We start from the raw sequence: 19,550 nt of genomic DNA on the forward strand, positions 1-19,550 counted from the left end.
AATCTCTTTCTTTAATCTTTTGTAAATCTTTTACAAGAGAGATATTTTAATTTTAATTCTCTTTAATAAATTATTTCTTCCACATAATAAAAATTAAAATTAAAATTTTTTTTTAATTTAATTTGGCCGACCCCCACTAGCTTGGGTTCAAGCTAGGGTCGGCCACCCCAATTTATACTTAGGCCGGCCCTAGCTTAGTTCCCAAGCTAGCTTGGCCGGCCCCCTTTATGTGGGTATAGAAGGTGGGTATAGGTGGGTATAGTACTCTATAAATAAGAGGCTACGATAGGGACCGAGAGGAGGAATTGGTTTTGGTCTCCCGATGAAATTAAGCATCCCGTGTTCGCCCCGAACACACAACTTAATTTCATCAATAATAATTCATTCCACTAAAGAACTATTATTGAACTACCGCACCAATCCCAAATTACATTTTGGGCTCCTTCTTATTATGAGTGTGTTAGTCTCCCTGTGTTTAAGATAACAAATGTCCACTAATTAAGTAAGTTACTGACAACTCGCTTAATTAATATCTAGCTCCAAGAGTAGTACCACTCAACTTCATCGAAATGTTGGACTAAGTCCACCTGCAGGGTTTAACATGACAATCCTTATGAGCTCCTCTTGGGGACATTCTCAACCTAGATCACTAGGACACAGTTTCCTTCTATAATCAACAACACACACTATAAGTGATATCATTTCCCAACTTATCGGGCTTATTGATTTATCGAACTAAATCTCACCCATTGATAAATTAAAGAAATAAATATCAAATATATGTGCTTGTTATTATATTAGGATTCAAAGCACACACTTCCATAATAACTGAGGTCTTTGTTCCTTTATAAAGTCAGTATAAAAGGAACGACCTCAAATGGTCCTACTCAATACATTCTAAGTGTACTAGTGCAATTATATAGTTAAGATAAACTAATACCTAATTACACTACGACCTTCCAATGGTTTGTTCCTTTCCATCTTGGTCGTGAGCTACTGTTTATAATTTATAAGGAACCGATAACATGATCTTCTGTATGTGACACCACACACCATGTTATCTACAATATAAATTAATTGAGCAACTACATTTATCATAAATGTAGACATTTGACCAATGTGATTCTTATTTCTAGATAAATGTTTATACCAAAAGTTAGGCTTTTAGTATACACTCTAACAGGAGTAATAAAATCAGGGAAGTATCTTTTGAGGAAAGCATTGACGATCCTCTTGTGGTTACTACTAGTGCGATCAGTAGCTGTATGGTTACCATACCGCACATTATGGGTATCACACATCCAGTGAGCGTAGTGAACCAAGATATTCTCATGACATCTCCAATGTAATTTGATCCTGTCCGAACGCTGAGTCGATGGACGCTGGGCATGTGACGCTCTCCGAACTGATGACGTGGATCTCTGACCGGCCGTATGGATCTCCGGCGAAGCTGCAAGGAAGTCGGGCCGGAAAGGGGTTCCCGGTGACGACCCTCTGACGCTCAAGTCAGGCAAGAGGAAAACGATGAAGTGGCTCCAAAGATACGAGATCGCGTACCTCCGACGAAGTCTGCGGGCTCTTATATAGAGCTATGGGGAGGCTTATGCACACCTACCGAGGCGTACACGTGTCCTTTACCATACCTTAGTATGGGCTTACCAGAGGAGCATGCCTGACACCATACTGCTACAGTCCGAGCACTTCTCTGATGGGACAGCAGAACCTTCCGTCATAGGATTCTGCGTATGGCTTGGTCGTCGAACATGCCTATTGTCAGAAGATGTTCCCCAATGTCCCCTTGTCCTTTTGTTTCTTCTCTCCCCGCGCCGAGTGTCCGGCCGCTCGGCAGGCACATCACGTCCGACCGGCTTAGATATTGGTCCGACTAGGAAGATTCCCGGTCGGGTGCTCGGCTGAGACTGTTCCTTCACAGCATTGCTGCTTTATGCCTCGGCTGAGCGGGCTACCCGCTCGGCCCGACAACCCTGTTCACCATGAGCGTCGGAAACCCGACTCCCCGTCGAGTTGTCTTTGATTCCGTTTGGACCCGTTCGGCCGGTCGACCCAACCCTTCTCCGATCGGCCGGACCTCATGCTGACCCTTTTGACTTTTGACCTCTACGTGTCATTGACTCCCCTCGAAGGGGGTCCCCCGTCCTTACTGCCGGATCACTTGCCTCCCCTTCAAGTCCAGTCGAAGGAGGCGATTAGTTCAACTGACTGGACCACCAGTTACGTCGAGCGGCGTCTCTGTGAAACTATCCTCCGCTCGGCCTTCAGGGGGGTAGCTATGATGTCAGTCAACGCCAACCTTCCTCGGATCTTTTCGAAATTTGCGCCAATCTTCGACATTAAGGCCGGGCATGCGCTCTGTGCCTCATGAAGGCGCTCATTAAATGCACTCCAGTGGCCGAATACCACGTGGCGCTGCTGCCGTCATTGTACGGCGGCGGCGTCGCGGGCGACGAGACCGAGGCGGTTTAAAATGGACGACCCGATGCGTGCTTGGGTTCTCGTGACCTGCATCCGACGGTGGAGGCCGCTCGGGCTTAACCCTATAAAGCCTTCGCCTTCTCCCCCTCCTCGCCGCATATGTGCCTTCTCATGCTCCACAGCTTCCTCTGGCGTTTCAGACTTCTGGCGATCTCGCTTTTCCGTTTCCGGCGATCTCTAGCCTTCTCCTTTCTATCCTCAGCTTCTTTGTAAGGTCCTTACCCCTTCTCTGTTATCCTCGTGTTTTTTGCTGAGTTCTCGCTCTCTGGTTGCTGTATTGTTTGTCGTCTTCTTCCTTCTATCATTTGCCTCTCCTCGCCTTTTGTGGTTTCGCCTATTCGGACAATGGCCAGTTCCTCTCAGCCTCAAGACCCACCCCTCGGCCTGTGGTATACCACCATGGAGTCGCGCTTCGATCGGGGCGATGCCGAGGTTCTGATGGACAATTTTGACATCCCCTCTGACTTTGAACTTATCTTACCTGTTGGTGCAATATCCCTCAGGTCAAGGTTAACCTGGGTAACCAAGCTGAGTCTTGGTTTGGGTTTAGATGTTTGACAATAAGATATTGATTGAAGAAGAGTCAAGTAGGTCAAGGTTGACTGGATACTTGACTGGGAAGTCCTAACTGGGATGTTAGGCAAAATGAAAGTCCTGGTGAGTGAAGCCAGGCAGAAGAAAAGTCCTGGTGAGTGAAGCCAGGCAGAAGGAAGTCCTGGTGAGTGAAGCCAGGCAGAAGGAAGTCCTAGTGAGTGAAGCTAGGCAGATGGAAATCCTGGTGAGTGAAGCCAGGTGAAAGTCCTAGTGAGTGAAGCTAGGCAGATGAAAACCCTAGTGAGTGAAGCTAGGTGAAAGTCCTGGTGAGTGAAGCCAGGTGAAAGTCCTAGTGAGTGAAGCTAGGCAGATGAAAACCCTAGTGAGTGAAGCTAGGTGAAAGTCCTGGTGAGTGAAGCCAGGCAAGGGAAAATCCAGATGGATCAAGGATGATCGGACATCTGGTGCTGAGAAGTCCAAGTAGGTCAAAGGATTGACTGGATACTTGGCATGAAAGAAAAGTCAAGAGATTGACCGGATACTTGGCACAGAGAAAAGTCCAAGTGGGTCAAAGGGATTGACCGGACACTTGGTAAGGGAGTCCTAGCAGGTCAAGGGAGTGACTAGATGCTAGGCATGACATACCAACAGGTCAAGGTTGACCGGATGTTGGTTTGGGAGGTTTAGGACTTGGTTTTGGACAAAAACCAAGTGCTGGATCGATCAGTGGATCGATCCAGACCTGTCCCAGCGAACAGAAAGCTTCTGGATCGATCCGTGGATCGATCCAGAGGTCCCAATCGATCAGTGGATCGATTGGGACGCGGCTGCTTCGCGCGTTTCCAGAGCACAGAGGCGCTCTGGATCGATCCGTGGATCGATCCAAAGCCTCCCCGATCGATTGGGAACATTCGAATCGATCGGGATCCGACCGTTGGCGTCGTTTATAGCTGCAGGCGTTCGATGGCTGCGGTAAGAACTTCACCGATTCATTCCAGATTCATCACAGCTCCTCCCCAGCACTCTCTAAGCTCCTCACCGCCAGTTCTTGAAGGTTCTTGGAGGTTCATCCAAGTCAAGAGGCGAGTTGCAACGAGAAGAAGAAGAAGCTAGGGTTTTTACTGTATCTCTTGTAAGCTTTTGCTTATTCTTTACTACCCTTTCTTCTACTTGTATTGAGAGTCTTGTAGGGCTTCTCCGCCTTCGGTAGTTACCGAAAAGGAGTGTTTATTAGTGGAGGTATGTGTGTGTGTGTGGATCCTTGGACTAGTCACCTCTTGTGAGGTGGATACCAAGTAAAATCCTATTGTTAGCATTGTTGTAGTTTGTTTCTTTATTTTCCGCTGCATATTCTTGAAGAAACAAGCAACGCCAAGCAACGCCGAGCGCCGAGAGAACGCGACGAGCTATTCACCCCCCCCCCCCCCTCTAGCTACTTTTGGTCCTAACAAGTGGTATCAGAGTCAGGTTGCTCTTCACTGGAATCATCGCCGGAAGGGTCAAGCATAACAAGAAGAGCTAGAGGGTGAAGAAGTTGAAGCAAAGTTGTCAAAGTCAAAGAAATTCAAAAGCTCAACTTCTACAATGGAATTCCAAGATGGGCTTGGATTTGACACAAGGGTGGCTCCACCATACACTTCTACGAGTTTCGATTCTTGGAAATCAAGAATCGAAAATTTTCTTATGATGGAGATAGAGCAATGGTTTGCTCTAATGGAAGGCTTCAAGGCTCCAAGAAATTCAAAGGGAAAAGTTCTAAAGAAAAGCAAATGGAGCCCGGAGCAAGTCCAAAGGTGCGAGGCAAATGACAAAGTGACCAAGCTTTTGGTCAATTTATTGCCAAGCACCATCCTTTGCAAAATTGGAGAGTTTGAAGATGCAAAGGAGCTATGGAGCAAATTGGCCAAGCTTCATGAAGAGATCCCCTCCACTGTACAAGATCATGAAGAATCCAGAGAGGGTGACTCTTTGGAGCAAGACCAAGAGGAGGACTCCGAGGTTGAGAGATACTCAACCTCCGAAGAAGAGGAAATCCAAGAAGCTTCATCCTCAAGAGAATGCAACGAAGGGAACAAGGAGGGAGCATACTCCTTGTTTCATATTCAAGATGATGAAGCCTCCACCTCTAGAATTGAGGGGGAGCAATCCTTGGTGACACCGGATCAAGAAGAAGAAGAAGTTTCTACATCCGGGTCAAGAGACGAAGAGGAGGAAGTAGATTCTACCTCCACAAGTCAAGAAAAATCAAATGGAGGAGAATCAAGGTCCGATCAAGAGGAAGCTTCTACCTCCGGATCCAAAGAAAAAGATGCCACCCCTGCAAGCAAAGGTATAAATATTTCAATTAATAATAAAAATCATATAATATGTTTTGAGTGTAGGGAACATGGGCACTATAAGAGCAAGTGTCCCAACTTGGCCAAGAAGAAGGGCCAAATGGCACAAAAGGGCAAGGAGAAGCTCAAGGAGACCACCCCCGGAACAAAGAAGAGCAAGGAGCACATTGTGTGCTTCTTATGTCAACAAAAAGGGCATTACCGAAGTCAATGCCCCAAGGGGAAGAAGATGGTCAAGGCTCAAGGAGGCACTAGTCAAGGGGGAGCCTCCAAGGTAAAGAAAAAGGTAACATTCATTGAGCCTATTCCCTTGCAAAATGGTAAAAAGCATGCTAGGTCAAATTTTTATCATCTTAATGCGATTTACCATAAGAATAGGAAGCATGAGGGCTTTAAGGAAAAGCATGTGGCCCTACATGCCAAAACTACTATCCCTAAGGCTAGGAATGTAGGTAAAAACCTAGGCGATAACTCTAAGGATGTAAGATACAAGCCTAGAAACAAAAATGCTCATGAACTTAATGGAAAACCAAAAACTAAGGACTTAGTGATGGAAAATCAAGTCTTGAGGTCAAGACTTGATAAAATTGAAAAGACCCTAAAAAGGATGGAAAATATCCTATTAGGGCAAAATGAGCATAACCTAGGTCTAGGAGCACAAAGGTCATCTAATGGCCATAGAGGTTTGGGATACAAACCAAAGGCTAAGAAGGATGTGCCCTCTTACCATAGAGTTCCATATAGTTATGGAACAAACCCTAGGTCTAGTGGTCAAGCCAAGAATACTAGGGAAGTCATCCCTAAGAGTATTTTTGCAATAAATGTGACTAAGACTTCTAAGAAGTCTAAGAAAGTCACAAACAAGGTCACAAGGGAGGTTATCCCTAGAGTTGACCTAGAAAATGTGACCAAGGCTTCTAAGAAGCCCAACAAGGTCACTAGGAAGGTATCTAGGGAAGTTATCCCTAGTGAGTACCTAGAGCATCCAAGGAGCACCAATAGGTGTTGGGTTCCTAGGAGCATCTTCTCTACCCCATAGATGGGTTAGAGAGTGTCAACTCCGATTAGAAGGGTAGTTAACCCAACTTTGAGGAAATTGACACTCAAGGAGCATTTTCAAGGTTTTAGTTAACCTTTGAAAATAAAATGGAATTATTGATTACTCCTTGAAAGAGTAAAATGTGCCTAATGGTGGAAGATTTGATTTTAATCTTAAATGGCACGTATTGGAAAATTAATAAGAACTATCAAGTTGGGTTTTTGGTATGTTCTTAGGCAATTTAAGGCAATCCGGGCCTTAAATTTAAAAGTGCTACTCTTGAGGAAAAATGGAATATGCCAACATTTGAGGACATGTTTATTTTAATTGGCATAAATTAATCAAGGGAATAAGAAATGCAAACTTAGGCTTTGGCATTTTCTTGAAGCACTTTAGGGCAATCTAGGTTTAAGGTGTAAGTTTAGCTAAGACTTTAAGGATACTTAGATAGTTAATCTAGGTATATTTTATTTATGCTAAATCTTGCCATGATTGTTTGCTCATAATATGCCATGACATCATATTTTATCTTATTTGTATTTTGCATTCATGACTCATCATGAAAAATACAAAAATACCATGTCATGCCATACATACATCATGTAGTTATAGAAATCTTTCTTTTGAAAGCTAATTTATTTTGATGTATGCCATAACATTATCATGCATTATGTTTATTTCCTTAAAAATCAAGGACATATGGCATTAGTTAAACAAGTGGCATTTGTTTACAACAAGTGGAATAAACAAGTGACATTTGTTTAACAAGTAAATCAACAAGTAACATCCTTTGTGGATGTCTACCTCTCAAAATGCCTAGATAGATATGCATGATCCCTAGAATAGGGCAAAACCAAAATCTTACATCTCACAAAGACCTATAAGATGACTTGTATGTGTTTTAGTGCATATTATATACAAGTGAGATGTTAGGATGATGAACAAAGCTCAAGATGTTGATTTAGTGCATTCCTTTGAGTTTTAAATTCATCAAAACACATAGTTGTGTGTTTTCCCATCATTGGGAAAGCTAATGTACAAGTCATGTGCATTATGCCCAAGGAACATGATGGGATATTGGTTTTGAAAATGGTTTTAAAATGTTTTTGAAAACCTTGGTGAAGGCTATCTTTTGATAGTAATCACCATTGAATAGTTAGACACAAACTTGAAGAAAAACACTAAAGTCTTTGCAAGTTTTCAAGTTTGTGTCAATCTTTGAAAATATGATGTATTTTCATAGAAAGCTATTTTTCCATGATTAAGTATGCCCTAAATAATGTCTACACAAAATTTCATAATTTTTAGATTTTTGTAGAATTTTCTAGGGGTTTCTGAAGTTGACTGAAAAGGAATTTCAGCAACTATCAGAGCTCCGATCGATCCATGGATCGATTGGAGTTCCATGAATCGATCCATGGATCGATTCAAACGGCAATTCCCGCGAGCAGAAGCTCGCTGGATCGATCAGCCGATCGATCAGTCCGATCGATCCAGGGATCTGATTCGATCAGTATCGATTGGAACCCAACTCCAATCGATCCAAGTTGCTGATTTTGGCTGGGAATGCCTGATTTCAGCATCTTTGAACCTCTTTGAGTCTAGGTAACCATTTCAAACCCCTTAAATACATTTGTATACATACAAAGGGTGTTTTCATGTTGAAAACAAGGATGGATTGGTTAACGAAGACTAAGTAGAAGTTTAGGTTGAGGTTGTTTCAAATTTTGAATATTTGACCTCAAAACTTCTAAATTTGGGTTTCCTAATGTTTTAGGGATTCCAAGTCATTGTTGGTGCAATGACAGAAGTTACCACCATGTCTTTAGGGGGAGGGACTCTTTAAAGACATGAAAGTTATTTTTCATGAACCTTGGAAGCTGGTTAACCTTCTGTTGTGAACTTGCTCAAGGTTGAGCATTTAAACTTGAAATGGGGAGAAATGGGGAGTGGATATCCTCATTATTTCAAGTGGACACTCATGTGGTAGATAATGCTCAAGGTTGGGTAGTTGTCTACATTGAGGGAGAAGTTAAGGATAAATGAAGGGTATGGGACCTTCATTATCGTGTTGATCACAACGAGTGATGTTGTGAACAACGATGAGCAACTCTTCAGGGGGAGAGTCTTCAACAAATGAATTTGTTGAAGTGTGCCCAGAATTGGAGCATGGGTTGATGTGTGTCCAACGATGGGTTGATGTGTGCCAATAGGGGGAGAATGTATGGTTAAGCTTAGTCCTTCATTACCTATGGGAAGCTCATAGGGGGAGAATGAAAGGACTCATGAAAGGGAGTAAGTTAGGCTTTCATTACCTAGAGGGAGTTTGCCCTCTTAGGGGGAGAATGAAGAGCTTAATTTATGCTTTCATTACCTAGTGGCATGAAGAAGGAGGCTATGGGATTAGCCTAACTTACATATGGGATTGTAAGTGTTATTGTGGTATTGTCAAACATCAAAAAGGGGGAGATTGTTGGTGCAATATCCCTCAGGTCAAGGTTGACCAGGTAACCAAGGTGAGTCTTGGTTTGGGTTTAGATGTTTGACAATAAGATATTGATTGAAGAAGAGTCAAGTAGGTCAAGGTTGATTGGATACTTGATGGGAAGTCCTAACTGGATGTTAGGCAAAATGAAAGTCCTGGTGAAGCGAGGCAGGAGAAAGTCCTGAGTGGAGGTGAGGCAAAGGAAGTCTGGTGAGTGAAGCCAGGTAGGAAGTCCTAGTGGTGAAGCTAGGCGGATGGAATCCTGGTGAGTGAAGCCGGTGAAAGTCCTAGTGAGTGAAGCTGGCGGATGAAAACCCTAGTGAGTGAAGCTAGGTGAAAGTCACGGTGAGTGAAGCCGGTGAAAGTCCTAGTGAGTGAAGCTAGGCGGATGAAAACCCTAGTGAGTGAAGCTAGGTGAAAGTCCCAGTGAGTGAAGCCAAGGGAAAATCCGGATGGATCGAGGATGATCGGACATCCGGTGTTGAGAAGTCCAAGTAGGTCAAAGGATTGTTGGATACTTGGCATGAAAGAAAAGTCCAAGTAGGTCAAAGGATTGACCGGATACTTGGCACAGAGAAAAGTCCAAGTGGGTATTGGACACTTGGTAAGGGAGTCCTAGCAGGTCAAGGGAGTGACTAGATGCTAGGCATGACATACCAACAGGTCAAGGTTGACCGGATGTTGGTTTGGGAGGTTTAGGACTTGGTTTTGGACAAAAACCAAGTCTTGGATCGATCGATGGATCGATCCGGCCATTGTCAGCAGCTTGGATCGATCCGTGGATCGATCGAGGTCCCAATCGATCGATGGATCGATTGGGACGCTGCTTGCGATAAGTTGGATCGATCCGTGGATCGATCCAGCGCTTATCGCAGGCGCTCCGGATCGATCCGTGGATCGATCCAAAGCCTCCCGATCGATTGGGAACATTCGAATCGATCGGGATCCGACCGTTGGCGTGCAGGCGTTCGATGGCTGCGGCAAGAACTTCACCGATTCATTCCAGATTCATCACAGCTCCTCCCCAGCACTCTCTAAGCTCCTCACCGCCAGTTCTTGAAGGTTCTTGGAGGTTCATCCAAGTCAAGAGGCGAGTTGCAACGAGAAGAAGAAGAAGCTAGGGTTTTTACTGTATCTCTTGTAAGCTTTTGCTTATTCTTTACTACCCTTTCTTCTACTTGTATTGAGAGTCTTGTAGGGCTTCTCCGCCTTCGGTAGTTACCGAAAAGGAGTGTTTATTAGTGGAGGTGTGTGTGTGTGCGTGGATCCTTGGACTAGTCACCTCTTGTGAGGTGGATACCAAGTAAAATCCTATTGTTAGCATTGTTGTAGTTTGTTTCTTTATTTTCCGCTGCATATTCTTGAAGAAACAAGCAACGCCAAGCAACGCCGAGCGCCGAGAGAACGCGACGAGCTATTCACCCCCCCCCCCTCTAGCTACTTTTGGTCCTAACATTACCCACCCCCTCCGCTCGGCCACACAGACCGCCGCGCGGAGCTATCTGTTTTTTCCGCGACCAGTTCATAGCCGGTCTGCGCTTTCCACTCCATCCCTTTATCATAGAAGTCTGTAATTTTTTCAGGATTTCGATTGGAAGCTTAGTCCCTAACACTTTCCGCCTTCTATGTGGCGTTGTTGTCTTGTTCAAAATCCACAACATTCCCCTCCGACCGGAGGTCTTCTACTATTTTTATTACCCTAAACAGTCCGAGCTGGGTACTTACATATTCCAGGCTCAGCCCGGTTTAGTCTTCTTTAATAAACTGTCCTCTTCCAATAAACATTGGAAAGAGTACTACTTCTATCTTCGTCTTCCCGAATGGGCCTCTTTCCGAACCCAGTGGCAGGTCGGACCGCCAACCTCCCTTGAGCTAAGGAGGTTCAAGACCCGACCGGACTATCTTCACGCTGCCAACATGCTAGCCGGTCTGAAGTTTGACATCAACAAATTCTTACCTGAAGGGGTGATGTATATATTTGGCCTGAGTCCGATCCGGACTCCCCTCCCGAGCGGCTTCGGTAAGAATTTTACTTGTGCATTCGCCTTGATTGCTAACTGATTTTCTCCTTTTTCCTTTGCAACGGACATTGTCATGGAGTCCGTGATGACCGGGATTTTGAAGAGGAAAGCGGCAGCGCTCGAGGCCGCAGCTGCCAAAGAGATGGAGCAACTGGGCATCACCCCGGTCGGCTCTAACGAAGGAGAGAGAGAAACGAATGCGGGGGAGTCGGCCGCTCAGGCTTCTCTCCCGAAGCTAGCGGTTGGCATAACTTCTAGTCGAGGGCCTTCCGTTCGGGAGAAAGGCTCCGCTCAAGAGGAAGAGCGCCCTCTTCGACAAAAGAGGCGCCGAGCGGAGACACCACTTTGATCGGCCACTTCCGCGGTCCAGCCATCCGAGCAGAGCACCGCCGATTCTCGCGGCAAAGCCCCAGCGGTTGAGGCGATCTCGTCCGATCGGACCCCATCCCAATTGGGCGCGTCCGCGGATCCGCTCGAGGCCATACCTGTCAGCGCTCTTCCACCCTCTCCCCGCCGAGTCCAACGCTCGGCCATTTTGTCCCAGCTTTCTGCACCGGCCTCCGATCCTTCCCCAGCTTCCGCCCAGACTACTCTCGGTCGGCACCGTACCATCAGGGTCTCCCTGTATCTCCCCACCGAAGAGTTGATGCCCGAGTCCGATCGGCCAACCGCGCCCGAGCACATGATCACCATGAAGGGGCCCCTAGCCGAAATGTGGGCCGACGCTCGGGCACGTGTCGCAATGATTCCACTCAGCAATCTGGCCAATAGTCATATGCAGCAGGCCACTGGGGTAAGTATGTTTTCTTTGAAGTCTTCTACGTACTTTCTCCGATCGGCTATTAATGATCTTGTTTATGTCAGAGGTGGGTAGAAGAGATCGCTGTCTCCAACCGCCTGGCCATGGTGGACGAAGAGTTAAAAATGTTAAGGAGTTCGGGCGGTGCACCATCCTAGGGTCCTTCATACGCCGAGCTACAGAAAGAGCTCAAGAAGACCCAAGATCTGTTGGCGGCTGAGCAAAAGAAGACGGTCGGCCAGGCCCATACTCTAGCCGAACCCGAACGACAGGTCAAATCACTGGACCGCAAAATAAGCCCGGCAACCGATCGGAAGAAAACGGATATCGCCGATCTGGAGAAGAAAAATGTCGAGGCCCGGGGCCTGGAGCAACGAGTCAAAGAGCTGATGGAGCAGCTGGATGGCGAGAAAGCGAGCCGCTCGGCCGAGGCGACTAAACATAAGGATGAACTGAAGACTTTGCAGGAGTCTCTCGAAGCTTCCCAAGCTGCCTTCAAAGAATATCAAGAGGAGGAACCCGGCCGAGTCGCAGCCCTGAGGCTGAAGCACATCCGCTCGACCGAATTTTCAGAAAAAGTATGCGAGCGGATGTATACTGCTTTTGAACTTGCCATCACCGCCACGACGGACTATCTGAAGTCCAAGGGTCAGCTCCCTGACTCCGCCAGCATCCCGGCCCAAGACTACGCAGCGCTCCTTAGCAACATCCCTAAGGACCTTTATGATTTTCTGGAATAGAAGTCTTTATGTAATTCGGCCATTCGGCCACAAACTTCAGTTTTTGTAATTCGGCCGCTCGACCTTGATTCCTCTAATTTCAATGAAAAATTTATCTCTGTGCAACTTCGTTTTTACTTTGCATACTTGTGGGTGATTGGTCGGGGCCTATGACACACAACTCGGCCAACTAGGCCTCCCGAGCGGGCGTAAGTGGCATACGACTTGTCACTACTTTCCCTTGCCGCTTATCTTCAAGCGTCTTTCGTTCCGGCCGGGGGGTTTATAGTCGCCGGTTTGACTCTCGATATTTAACGTCGGAGTTCGACGGTCTTCTGGCCGGAGGGTTTATAGTCGCCGGTCCGACTCTCGATATTTAACGTCGGAGCTCGACGGTTTTCCGACCGGAGGGTTTATAGTCGCCGGTGCGACTCTCGATATTTAACGTCGGAGCTCGACGGTTTTCCGACCAGAGGGTTTATAGTCGCCGGTGCGACTCTCGATATTTAACGTCGGAGCTCGACGGTCTTCCGGCCGGAGGGTTTATAGTCGCCGCCGCGACTCTCGATATTTAACGTCGGAGCTCGACGGTCTTCCGCCCGGAGGGTTTATAGTCGCCGGTTCGACTCTCGATATTTAACGTCGGAGCTCGACGGTCTTCCGGTTCGGCTGACGATGCCTTATTCTTGCGCTAATTTTCGGCTTTTTTACTCCTGTATTTCAAATATATAGCCAAACGGAAAGTATACAGTCTATATTACATTGGCGCACTTTTCACCTCGCCCGGTCCGGCTGGAGGTGGTTCGCGCTCCATGTTGAGATATTCTCCTTCCGCTCAGCCTGCTGATGCTGACGTCACCTGTTGCCTCTCAATATTTAACGTCGGAGCTCGACGGCCTTCCGGCCGGGGGGTTTATAGTCGCCGGTGCGACTCTCAATATTTAACGTCGGAGCTCGACGGCCTTCCGGCCAGGGGGTTTATAGTCGCCGGTCCGACTCTCGATATTTAACGTCGGAGCTCGACGGTCTTCCGGCCGGAGGGTATATAGTCGTCGGTCCGACTCTCGATATTTAACGTCGGAGCTCGACAGTCTTTCGGCGGAGGGGGGGGGGGGTTTATAGTCGCCGGTGCGACTCTCGATATTTAACGTCATAGCTCGACGGTCTTCCGGTCGGAAGAAGTCACTGTCCACGAGGCCTTGCGTGAACGCATTCATCATTGTTTCTGAGGTGGCCGTTGGAATATCCATGGCCACTCGGTTGAATCGTTGGATGTAAGCTCTGAGCGGCTCCCTGGGCTCTTGCTTGATGGCAAATAGACTGACACTGGTCTTCTGGTAACGCCGGCTGCTAGCAAAATGATGGAGAAAAGCGATGCGAAACTCTTTAAAGCTGGTGATGGATCCGTCCGGCAGCCTCCGGAACCATCGTTGCGCTGATCCCGAGAGGGTGGTAAGGAACACCCGACATTTCACTCCATCTGTGAATTGATGTAGTGTAGCTGTGTTGTCGAACTTACCTAGATGGTCGTCCGGGTCGGTGGTTCCATTGTATTCCCCGATCGCCGGGGGCACTTAATGCTTTGACAGAGGGTCCCGCAAGATGACCTCTGAAAACTGCCGGTTGATCCGCTCGGGGGAGGTGTCCATTCGAGGAGCCTTGCCTTTTCTGTAGTCTCGCCTGGGCGCCTCGTCGGATGAAGATCCTTGATCAAGGTTAGCTGGTGTGACTTCAGGAGGCGTACGGAATAGGGCCCGATGAAATGGAATCGGGGCAGGCGGTGCTTCTCCTTGAATGCCGATCGGATCCTTATCTCGGCCTCCTGACGCTAACGTCGCTTGTTGCTCTAGTCGCTCGGCTCGCGCCTTCTGTTTCTGTTAGAGCATCGAGTTCCTCCTGGGAGAGCATCACGGTGTGAGGTCGTCCAGCTTCGTCCATCTCTTCCACTCAGATGCAGGTGCGTTCCTACAGACGGCGCCAATTTGATCCTGTCCGAACGCTGAGTCGATGGACGCTGGGCACGTGGCGCTCTCCGAACTGATGACGTGGATCTCTAACCGACCGTATGGATCTCCTGCGAACCTGCAAGGAAGTCGGGCCAGGAAGGGGTTCTCGGCGACGACCCTCTGCCGCTCAAGTCAGGCAAGAGGAAAACGATGAAGTGGCTCCAAAGATGCGAGATCGCGTACCTCCGGCGAAGTCTGCGGGCTCTTATATAGAGCTGTGGGGAGGCTTATGCACACCTACCGAGGCGTACACGTGTCCTTTACCATACCTTAGTATGGGCTTACCAGAGGAGCATGCCTGACACCATACTGTTGCAGTCCGAGCACCTCTCTGATGGGACAGCAGAACCTTCCGTCATAGAATTCTGCGTATGGCTTGGTCATCAAACATGCCTGTTGTCAGAAGATGTTCCTCAATGTCCCCTTGTCCTTTTGTTTCTTCTCTCCCCGCGCCGAGCGTCCGGCCGCTCAGCAGGCACATCACGTCCGACCGGCTTAGATATTGGTCCGACCGGAAAGATTCCCGGTCGCGTGCTCGGCTGAGACTGTTCCTTCACAGCATTGCTGCTCTATGCCTCGGCCGAGCGGGCTACCCGCTCGGCCCGGCGACCCTTTTCACCATGAGCGTCGGAAACCCGACTCCCCGTCGGGTTGTCTTTGATTCCGCTCGGACCCGTTCGGTCGGTCGACCCAACCCTTCTCGGATCGGCCGGACCTCATGCTGACCCTTTTGACTTTTGACCTCTACGTGTCATTGACTCCCTCGAAGGGGGTCCCCCGTCCTTACTGCCGGATCACAATTGAAGGAACCTGCCACTGAAACTGAAGTATTGCCTCATATTGATAAGCAAGTACCTCAACCACTTCAAACACAAGTGCCTTTAAGGCGATCCACAAGAGAACGGAGAACCACGAATTCTCGTGATTATGTTTATCTCCAAGAGCATGATTTTGATATAAGGTGCGAGAGTAATCCTACATCTTTCCAAGAAGTCAAACAATGCTCTAACCCTGAAAGGTGGATTAACGTCATGCAAGAAGAGTTGAAGTCTATGGCAGACAATGATGTTTGGGAATTTGTCGAATTTCCTAAAGGAAAGAAGCCCGTTGGTTGTAAATGAATATTTAAAACCAAGTGAGATTCAAGGGGAAATGTCGAAAAGTATAAGGCTCGTCTTATTACCAAGAGATTCACTCAAAAAGAAGACATTGATTATAAGGAGACTTTCTCACCTGTGTCGACAAAATACTCCCTTAGGGTAATCATGACACTTATAACTCATTATGATTTGGAGTTACATCAAATAGACATAAAAAATGCATTCCTCAATGGAGACATAGAGGAATCTATATATATGGTGCAACCAGATAACTTTGAGTCTAAGGACTCAAAACACCTAGTATGTAGATTAAAGAAGTCCATTTATGGTTTAAAGCAGGCGTCCCGTCAGTAGGACCGGAAATTTTATCAAGTGGTTAGCTCATTTGGATTTAAAGAAAACCTCGTTGATCAGTACATATATGTCAAGTTCAGTGGGAGCAAGTTTGTTATACTTATTTTGTATGTGGATGATATATTGCTTGCGAGCAATAATAAGGATCTGCTGTTTCAAACTAAGTCATTTTATCTGGTAATTTTGAAATGAAAGATCTTGGTGAAGCGTCATTTGTTTTAGGCATACAGATTTATCGTAATCGTTCAAGAAGCATTCTTGGACTTTCACAACAGACATATATTGAAAAGGTGCTTATAAGGTATGATATGCAGAATTGTACACCCGGTGACACACTTGTGTCAAGAGGTGACAAGTTCAGCTTGCAGCAGTGCCCACGGCTTGAACTTGAAATAAAGGAGATAGAGCAATTCTCATATGCGTCAGCAGTGGGAAGTCTCATGTATGCATGAGTTTGTACTTGACCAGATATAACATTTATAGTGGAGATGTTAGGTAGATATATTAGTAACCTAGGACCATCACACTAGAAAGCGGTAAAGAGAGTGATGCAGTATTTACAAAGAACTAAAGGACATATGCTCACGTATCGGAGATCAGATCACTTGGAGGTGATTAGATATTCAAACTCTAATTTTGCTGGATGCTTGGATAGCAGGAGGTCCACTTCAGGCTATATTTTCATGCTTGCTAGAGGGCTATATCTTGGAAGAGCGTCAAGCAGACGCTAGTAGTCACTTCTACTATGGAGGCAGAGTTAGTAGCATGCTACAAAGCATCCAATCACGAGATTTAGCTGCGAAACTTCATCACAACATTACAGATTGTTGATGGGATTGACAGACCACTGAGGATCTACTGTGATAATAAAGCCGCAGAACTTTATGCCAAGAACAACCGCAGTTCGTCGAAGTCTAAACACATCGACATCAAGTTTCTAACAGTTAAATAAAGAGTTCAGAGTTGTCAGATTATGGTAGAGCACATCAGAACAGATTCCATGTTAGCTGATCCACTCACCAAAGGCTTGGTACCTAAGGTGTTTCATGCGCATATTGTGGATATGGGAGTTCTTCTTATGGAAGAAGAACTCATCTAGTAAGAGTCTGTATTTATTTTTATTGCTCTATGTTGATTAATAAAGACAAACATTTATTTTGATTATTGTACGTACTTAAAACTCAAAACATTAATGAGAATTTATATGTTTATTTGACACTCTGACTGTGATATCATCATTTACTACTGCTATTTAGCATTTGGTGTTTGTAAATATGATAAAGATTCCTTTTAGAATCATAAAGTTGATCATGATTTGCTATTGCAGTTTAACATAAAGTATTTTACAAATATGATATGACCTCTTTTGAGGTCATCTTAGGACCAGTAGGAAATTGACATGTATTGATCACATTTCATGTAATTTTCACTCTATACATCCATATCTTGATCTATGTCATTAATGATATTGGTATTGTGATTACTATTGGGCTTGTTATGATCATATACAGTAGTTATGTTCTCTTTAATCCTATACCAATGAAGTTAATGGATCAGATTATTTACAGGGGTATTTTGTATCAATAAAGTTTGATATCAATTAAAGTTTTACTTGTATTTCACATACAACTTGTTGGTGCAGCGGAGGCCGGCAAGAGAGGGGTGAATTGCCTGAAAAAAATAAAGTATACCCTCCTCGTGCTTTCAACTCAAAAATGCAATAGTAAAATAATAACAGATAAATTAATAGAAACGAAAAAGGGACTCAGCTATTTACTTGGTTACAACCAAGAAAGTTGTTAATCCAAGGCAGTAAGAAAAAGCGCACTAAAGAATCTCCTTCTCTAAAGGCGGAGAAGCCTTTTACACTTTGTAAGCTTATAACTATTGCTAGGAAAAACTACACAGTTGATTGATTGAGTTGTTGTTTATTTCCTAGCTCCAGGGGCCTTTATATAGCTCCTGGAAAGTCTATCCCGATGGTCCAAGGCACCTCTAATAAGATTTAAGGTGTCTCCAGCTCGGTGAGTGGATAGAATTCTATCTTTTGGTCGAACGGTCAGTTTGACCTGCTTAGAGGTGCCTCCAACAGTGTTGAAGGCGCCTACATTGTTGAAGGCACCTTCAACACTTGTTGAAGGCGCCTCCAATGTGGAGGATTGCGCAGGCACCTCCAGCACTTCCTTTAAGGCACCTACAAATTGCTCTTTAGCTCCTTTTGACTTTGTTTCAGCTTCCGATGCTCCGATAACTTGGGTGATTGCGGCCAACCGGAATATGGCTCACCCGAACTCAATTCCCAGCCTTTTCCTCGAGCAGTCTTCCTCCCCGGCTTAACGTCCCTCGAACGCCACGCACGTTCTTCTCACCCACCGGTGTACTCTTCCACAGCTCTCTCGTCCTTCGAACGCACAGAGCCCGTCGGCTCCCTTCCCGTGCCGTCCTTCTCTCTAGCTACGTCTTCCGCTCGACTTCCTGCGCTCCTAAGCTCCCGCACACTCAGACACAGGGATCAAACATAAAGCAGGACCTAACCAACTTGGTTGATCACATCGAAACATCCACAGGGATCCAACAATCTCCCCCTTTTTGATGTGCATCATCCCAAGTTCAAGTTAGGGCTCAAAAATAGACAAACAGTAATTATTAAAGAAAATTACTAAATTAACAAGTTAAGCATAAATTTACAATTAATAAAATTACAACTATTTAATTAAGAACTAAGAGTTTTGAAAAATTCTCTCCCCCTAAACTTGTACTTTTCTCTCCTTCTTTGATCACAGCAAAAACGGGATAAGAGTATGAAAAATTATTTACCAAAAATTTCTAAGTAAACTGAATTTATAGAATTTTTGAAAAAAATGTCTAAATAAGATGACTTTTTCTGGAAAAAAATTATAAGTAAAATGACTTTTTAAGAAATTTCTAACTAAATTGACTTTTTCAAAAAAAAAAATCTAAGTTAGTTGACTTTTTTTGAAAAAAAAAATCTAAGTGAAATGACTTTTTTTTAAAAAAATTCTAAGTAAATTGAAAAAAAAAATCTAAGCAAATAGAATTTTTTTTTTTTATTTTTAAGAAAAATATTTGAAAACTTTTAAAGTATTACTTAATTCTAGTTTTAATGCTTTTTCAGAAAGTTAATTAAATATTTTATTTCAATATTTCAGTTTACAGGTTGTGGCGAGGCACTAGGCCTTCTTGGTTATTGGAGCAACAACCACTTTTCTTAGACAAAGCCTCATAAAGAAATTTTAACGTTTAATTTTTCTTCTGAAGTCTTAATAAAATTAAAAAAAATTTAATCTAGCAAAGATTTTGGAATCCAGTATAGATTCCTTCCTACTAGGTTATTCAAAAATTTAGGAAGTACATAATTTCTGGGGACTTTCCTAAGTTATCCCTGATGTTTTCTAATATACCAATTTAATTTTTCATAAATTCTCAATTTTGATTTTGGAAATTTATTTAAGTATGCATCTTTATTCTTCAATTTCTCAATTTCAACTTTTAGTTTTTCATTTTCTAATTTTAGATTATCATACATTTCTAGTGGGCATGTTTTTGCTAGGTTCAATTTCAATTCAGGGTTTTCTTTTTCTAATTTGAATAAATCTTTGGAAAAAGACTTAATAAATTGAAAAGATTGAGTCGGGGTTAGATT

Source organism: Zingiber officinale, chromosome 1A, assembly GCF_018446385.1.
Source record: "Zingiber officinale cultivar Zhangliang chromosome 1A, Zo_v1.1, whole genome shotgun sequence".
Lineage (NCBI taxonomy): Eukaryota > Viridiplantae > Streptophyta > Magnoliopsida > Zingiberales > Zingiberaceae > Zingiber > Zingiber officinale.